The sequence below is a fragment of the Sciurus carolinensis genome, chromosome 3 (assembly GCF_902686445.1).
Source record: "Sciurus carolinensis chromosome 3, mSciCar1.2, whole genome shotgun sequence".
NCBI classification, from domain to species: Eukaryota; Metazoa; Chordata; class Mammalia; order Rodentia; family Sciuridae; genus Sciurus; species Sciurus carolinensis.
Window position 1 is genome coordinate 23,901,058 of NC_062215.1, and position 7,332 is coordinate 23,908,389.

Consider the following 7,332-nt stretch of genomic DNA (forward strand, 5'->3'; position numbering starts at 1 on the left):
GCTGTAGCTGAGTGGTAGAGCACTTGACTCCCGTGTGAGGCACTGAGTTTGATCCTCAGCACCACACAAATACATAAAAAAAGATTGAGTCCATTTACAACTAAAAAAAAACAAAAACGGACTGAGGGAGGGCTTGGGAAGGAGAGGGCTGTGAATGTAGCTCAGTGGTACAGTGCTTGCCTGGCATGCACAAGGCCCTGGGTTCTGTCCCCAGCACACACACACACACACACACACACACACATGCTAGGGTGCAGGGGAGGTGCAGGGGGTGTTGCTCATTGGCAGCCTGAGGTTTCTCTATAGACCTAGGGTAAATGTCCCTCCTTATTCTGTGCCAAGGTCCAGAGTGGCCTCCCCAACCTCTCTATTGCAATAAACAACTATTGTCTGGAGTCAAGGCCTGAATGCCAGGAAAGGGGACCAGCTGTCCCTGTGTGACATGGCTCATAGCCCTGGGAAATAAGGCTCTGGAGCTTTTGTTGCATGGGTGTTCAGTGTCCTCCCCAGTCCCCCCCATCTCGACTACCTGTCATAGAGGAAGACAGCACCCAGGTTTCTGAATCTGGGACTCACTGGATCTCTGGAAACACTTGCTAGAGTGGAATGAAAGGATAAGAGGTGGCCTAGGGACATACAGGCAAAGGGAGATCCCGGTCCTTGAGAATGGCTGGGGAATGAGCTAGAACACAGCAAGGGGGACCCAGGTAACCTGAGCACAGTCCTTGAGTGTGCCAGAAGGTGGGAGGGAACCCAGGTATCCCACCGCCTGGACAGTCGCCCTGTCAAGAGGGTGAGGGGAGCATGGGGACATAGGGTGCAGATTCTGGCAGCTTGTCTCCTTGATTTCTAGAGACCTGGGAAAGGGCTCAGGTGCAGGGCAGAAAGTTGCTGGGGGCTGGGAGGGAAGGGGGGGAAAGGAGAAAAATCTAGCATTTCCCCAGTCAGTTCCCCTAGCTGCAGCCTTGCATCTAATGCCCCCAAAAGGAGAGGACGTGGGGGAGGGAGAGCTGGGGAGGGGCTGGAGCAGTGGCAACGCTCATCTTGCCCCCTCTTCTCCCACACAGCACTGTGATCAGACAGGACACTTGCTACTCTTGCTACTCATTGCTCAAGAAGAGGGCACAAGGGCCTGAGAGAACACAGCGGCTCCTGGACAGGGGAGAGGGTGGGGCAATTTTTCCTTTAGCCCCATGGCAGGAAGACCTCTGTCAAGTCTGAAAAAGGCACACCTGGGGAACCCACTCACTCATCCAGCATAGACCCCAAGCCAAATGTGGCAAGGGTAGGGGAGATGACTTCACAGAGACCAAGCCATCTTTTGGGGGTGTGTCCACATGCCAAATTAAAAGCCAGCCTCCAGCATCCTTTCCGGCTCTGACTTTTATCCCCCACAGGGTTTCTCCAGCAGAGCTACCAGGCCACAGGGACCCCTGTCCCTGTCCTGGGTCCCTTGCAAGCTGTGTCAGGTGATCAGTCATAGAGGGCAGCAGCTCCTGGCAGGAGCTGGTGGTGTGCGCATGGGTAGCACTGTGTGCAAGGAGAAGCAGATCGCTAGCAGAGGGAGGGTGTGCAGGTGAGCCCTGTTAATGAGAAACACCTCACCTTGCTGATTAAGACTGATGGAGAAAAGGTGGTGCGTGTTCTACTCAGTGACATCTTGGTAGGGTAGGGGGAAGAGGACGGCTTCCCTCATCCTATATCTCCCTCAACAAGGACAAGAACTGAGTAGATTTGGCAACCACAAATTTGAGAGAATTGAGGTCAGATGCAAGGATGAACTGTCAAGGGCAAAAGGGGTCCTTGCTGAGAGGAATGGGAGAAGGTATCCAGGGCAGAGGCCAGATAACGGGGGAAGAAGTGCAAAACTCTCTAGCACCCTGCCCCTCTTCCTGCCCTTCCTCCACTTTGTCTACTGTGAGAGAAATTCTCAACACTCCGGGAAGCTCCCTGTGGTTGCCCAAGTGCCTCCTCTTGAGATCTAACCCCCATCTGCAGAGGCTGTGAGCCGTGCATTCAGCAGATTGGAGTCTGTACCCTGCTATCAGCAGCCCGGAGAGAAGGCTCTGGGATGAAGTCCCTGCTGGTCTGTGGCACTGGCATCTCTGCAGATACCCTGTAACTCTATGTTCATGGTCCAGGGAGGCTGAGGGCAGGAAAGGACTGGGTCATAGCCCAGCCCCCACCTGTAGCTTCAGTAATCCTCCCAGCTGCTTCAGCTACGGCAGGGTCACCAGGCGCGGCTCACAGATGTTCCAGTTGGCTGTGTGAGTGTGGGCATGGGGGAGGGGGAGGGGCTGGGGGACAGGATGGGTGTCGGCCAGCACCTCCAATACCTCCTAATTTGCATTACCACTGACACCCTTCTTGACCAAGAAATTGGAGCCAGAAATAACAAGGGGGGAGGTGGTTCCCTTGGGGGGGTGACTTTGAGGCACTCTTTCCCTGCCTCCAACACTCCCACGGTACCAGGGGCAAGAGGTCACCCCACAGCTGGCTTGGGCAGGGTAAGTGCACCCACTGTTGCTCATCCACCCTCACATCAGGCAGATGCCCCCTCCCAGCTTCTCGCTGCCCTTGGTCCCAAACACCCCAAGGCTGCCCCTTTTCCTGAGCCCACTTTACCCTGCCCTGCTCTGAGAGCCCTCTCCTAGGGCCCCTCTTGCAGCTGTGATGACCAGTGTTGCCCAGCTGGGGACTCATCTCTGCCAATGTCCTACAGCCTGTATCCTGCCTCCCCCATCAGATTGGCCATTTCCCAAGGCCAGGGCCTGAACCTCCCAGGCCAGTCTGGGAGGGGGATACAAGGGACCATTCTCTGTGGGAAAGAATCCAGATAACAGCAGAACAATTTGGGGTTAGATTCTAGAAATTTCTAGAAATGGCAAGAGGTAAATCAGAGTCTAGTATGAGACCCCAGTCCCTAGGGATGTGTGGTTGGGGCCAAGAAGCCTGTTAGAGGCCTTTAGTCCAACCTGTACTTGGAGGAGCTCTCCAAATGTAGGGCCTGCCCCTCAAGAGATCTTTGAGAAAAGGATCAGGATTGTTACAGTTGGGTGACCTTTCTTCTTCTTTCTTTCTTTATTTGTTGTGGAGCCGGGGATGGAACGTAGGACTCAGCAAGCCCTCTACCACGGAGATACAACCCAAGCCCTAGTTCACCCTTTATGCCCCTGAGACTACCCCACAGACCCTCAGAACCATATTCGATCCTCCATTTATGTGCATGGAATTGACTTCTGTCCCACAGTGGATAAGGAACAGTACATCAGTCACAGCTGGGAGGCAGGAGATGGCAGGAGGATGGCTGTGGTGAAGAGGCTCCCTCTCTGGCCGAGGGGTCCTGGGACCTGGGAGGGTGAGGGTGAGGGTGGAGGCAGAATGTGGCAGGGAAACCAGGTCGCGAGAGACAGCAGGGAGAGCTGTGAACGCGCTGTGGGAAGGAGTGAACAGTGAGCTGAGAACTTCCCCCACTCTCCCTCAAGAGATGCTATTTTGGGGGAGAGAATATATGCAGTGCAGGGCCAGGGTGCAGGGACGACGCCAGCTTCCACACAGGTCAGCCGGGCCACCCATTGCCTCCACTCTCCCAGCCATCTTCAGCGGTCCTGGGACCTTCCAGCACCTTCCTCCCTGTTGAGAAAGTCTTGTTCCCTTGAGCACGAGAGTAGAAAGAATGAACCCGGAGATTTGGAGTTAGGCTCTTAGCACCCTTTTGAGGGTCCCTGGGGCTTCAGATCAAGGGAGCAGTCTTGGAATAAAAATGTGGAGGGGTACCATGGGGCAGGCCCAGAGCACGTGCTGAGCATGTCTGGTCCCCAGCTCCATTCTCTGGCACTCTGGACCACCCCTGGCATTAAACGCGGGGTTTGGTATGGGCTCAGGGTGGAGGCCCTGCCAGGGCCACTGAGCTTGCCCCCCAGAGGTCGGCTCAGGAGGCTGGATGGAGTTCACCATCAAGCAGAGCCCTTGATTTGGCACGAAGGGGAAATTCTTGCACCCCAGCTCAACCTTCTGGAGGCCCTGACTCATTTTGGGATGAAGGCTCCAATGCCCTGTGGGTTTCTGTGGTGGCCCAGTGCAGGGGGAAGACAGGACGTGTAGATAGAAAGCATGCTGGGATGAGCAGAGACTTTTGTTTTCGTTTTTGGAGCTTAGCTGTGTCTCTGCCTGAGAATCCAGCTTTACCTGATTGACTGGGGTTGGAAGAAAGTCTGGCCCCCAGCTCATGAGCACAGCTGCAGTAGAGGGAACCTTAGGTTAGAATTTAGGAAGACTTGCCCCGCATGGAGGTGCATACCTGTAATCCCTGTTATCCCAGCGGCGCAGGAGGCTGAGGCAAGAGGATCATGAGTTCAAAGTCAGCCTCGGTAACTTAGTGAAGTCCTGAGCAATTCATCGAGGCCCTGTCTCTAAATAAAAATACAAAAAGGGCTGGGATGTGGCTCAGTGAGTAAGTGCCCCTGGGTTCAGTCCCTGGTACCAAAAATCAACAACAACAACAACAACAACAAACAAAAAAAAAGAAAGAAAGAAAGAAAGAAAGAAAGAAAAAAAAGAAGAAAAAAAAAGAAAAAACGGAAGAACTTCCTGTGAAGACAAGGGGCACATTTCCGAGGATGAGTGAAGGGATCGTTACCCTAACCCTAGAATTTCCACAGCAGCCCCCTTCCTCCCCCGAGGCTGGAGAGATTGCTTGGCATTCAGGCAGTGCAGGATGGAGGCAGAGAGATAGGCAGAGTGACCTGTAGGCAGGCAGGTTCTGAAGGCCCAGGCAGGAGGGATGAAGGTGGGTTCAGGTGTCAGAACATGGACCTCCCCAAGCCTGACCAGGAGGTGAGGGGTCTGACTTAGGAGGACGCAGGTCAGGAAACCCCTGTCTCATCTCAGATCCTCTCCTGGTCCTCCTGACTTTGTGCTTTTTCTCTTCCACCCTGACAGGCAGGGAGGGGAGGAAGCAGCTTTGGAGACCCTAGCTCCTTCCATGCCTAAAGTGAGAGGCCTGCAGGACTTTTTGGCAGGGAGACTGAGATTAGATCTAAGTCAGAGCCCTCAAGGGAAAAATGGGGATGAGAAGACAAATCTCCAGAGTGGGAAGAGGGGGCAGAGAAGCTGAGTGGGTCAACCAGGGGCAGGGAGGCTTGCTTGTCATCCTGCCCAGCCTTCCTGCTCGGCCGTTGAAGGGTGAGCACACCCCTCCCCCTTCCAGAGCCTTTGGCCTCATGGGTGTTGTGGGAGCTGGTCTTTCTCCCCACAGGCAGCAAGAGCACACTGGAGGGGTGTGGAGGGGAGGGTCAGAAGATGGAGGAGGGAGACGGCTCACCGCAGTGCAGGCGAGGGGCAGGGGGAAGACAGTGCCCACCAGGCTGGCCTTTATGGTAGGTCCAGGGTGCACACAAAACTTAGGGGGATCAGAGAGTCGCTGGCTGCCTGGCAACCCATTGCCTCCTGGACTGGTGGAGATTGTGCCTAGGGACAGAGGAGGGACCGAGGAGGAACTTGGCGCAGAAGGCTCATCTCTCCTTGAGTCCTCTGAGCTCAGAGGTTCGTGTGTGTGTGTGGTCTCAGTGCTGTCCTGGTTCCCCACAGTGGGCACAGGTGGGTCTCCTTCCCACAGTCAGGCAGATGTGCCGTTATCACACCATGCTGCACACTCACCTGGTCACCATGCCCCTGGGGTGCACCCTGGACAGACCCAATTATACACACACACCCTTCCCACCATCAGCCTCTCAGGGCACCCACATGCAGAGGCATGCTCCCCCTGTACACGAGGGTACACACCCATCTCACACCCAGGATCACAGTGCCACAGTGCTAAGCACCAGAGACCCCTGGAATGGTGCGTGCCAGCACACATATGTGGTTCCGCATGCACGTACAGGCGTAGGGCCCGTACCCACCGGTGTGCTGATATTTAGCAACTGGTTCTCCAATATAAGCTACCCTAAGATGGCACTGAGCACCAGGAGTCACACAAAGCCAGCTCTTTGGAGCGGGTATGAGCCAATTCTAGCACCTCCACCCTGCTCCAGTATCCCGTGTAGAAACCACATGAGCAGCCTCACATGCCACCTCTGGAAGCCACCAGAGGGCTGCACCTGGGCAGCAGTGACTCATCAGGGTAGCTTTTCCCCAGTGGGTGCCTCCCCTCCCTAGCTTCACTCATACCCCCTCCTATCTGGACCCCACCTCTTGCCCCCTCTTCTCATTCCCTGTCACTTAGGGCTGTGAGGAGCTGTGGGGTGACACTCAGGCATGTCTCTTTCACTCTTGCTCCCTCCTTTCCCTTCCTGCTTGGCCAAGGCCACTAGGTGTGCAAGGTGACCACCTGTAGCTAATTCAGGTAGGCTTCTGGGGGGAGGGGACAATTCTGTGTGTTGCCAAAATGCTAACACCCTGTGCCCTGACTTTCTGCCTCCTTGAGCTTATTAATTCCATCTTTCTTCTTTTCTCTGGTCACAAGGACAAGGGATCTGGTCCACTGTGGAAACTGTGGCAAAAGGGAGGAGCTGCACGCAGCCTGCTGGGTGCAGCAGGTGGTGAGAGGCTGTGCCCAGGGGCCAGTGCCTCTGTCCTGCGCTCTGAGAACCTCGCATCACTACTCAGAGCCTCTGCTCCCTACTTTGAGAACACGAAGCGACTGGACTAGGTGGTTTTAATTTCCCTCTTGGCTCTGACATTTTGGCATTTTCTATTTCTGAGATGCTTCTAAACTCTTACTCAGTGGGAAGCTTGCTTAAGAGATAATCTTGATCTCTTTCCCTGTCACTCATGTGGGAGGAAAGGAAAGAAAAAGAGAAAAATGAAATGACAGAAAAGAATGGAAATGAAAGGAAAGGAAAAGAAAAGGAAATGTAAAAAGGAAAAGGCGGGAAGGGCAAAGGGCTCACCCTGGATGAAGTTGTCATCCTCGCCAGTGAAGCTGCCAGGGGTGCTGGGCAGGGTGGGGAGCGTTTCTACTGATTACAACCCTGTCCTGTCTAGGTGAGTCTGCGAGGTGGGGACATTCTGGTCTTCCTGAGCCTCAGGTTGCATTGTGCAGCACCTGGGCCTCGGCATGCAGTGCCCGGCTGGTCGGGGGGCCAGGACACAGGCCACACCTCTGCCAGGGCCAAGGCTTTGCTGCTCCTTTTGAAAACTGAAACCACAAAATTGGCTTGTGGTTGGGTGGATATCAGTCACCGCTATTCAGCTTGGCTTCCTAGGATGACTAAGGGGGTTGGAAACCCCTCCCATTAGCCCCCCAAATTTTTAGGGGTGACAGAGGCCATGATAAAAACTGGTTTTCTTTGGAGACTTTTGCTAGGGCCTGAGTTCTCAGAGGGGAGA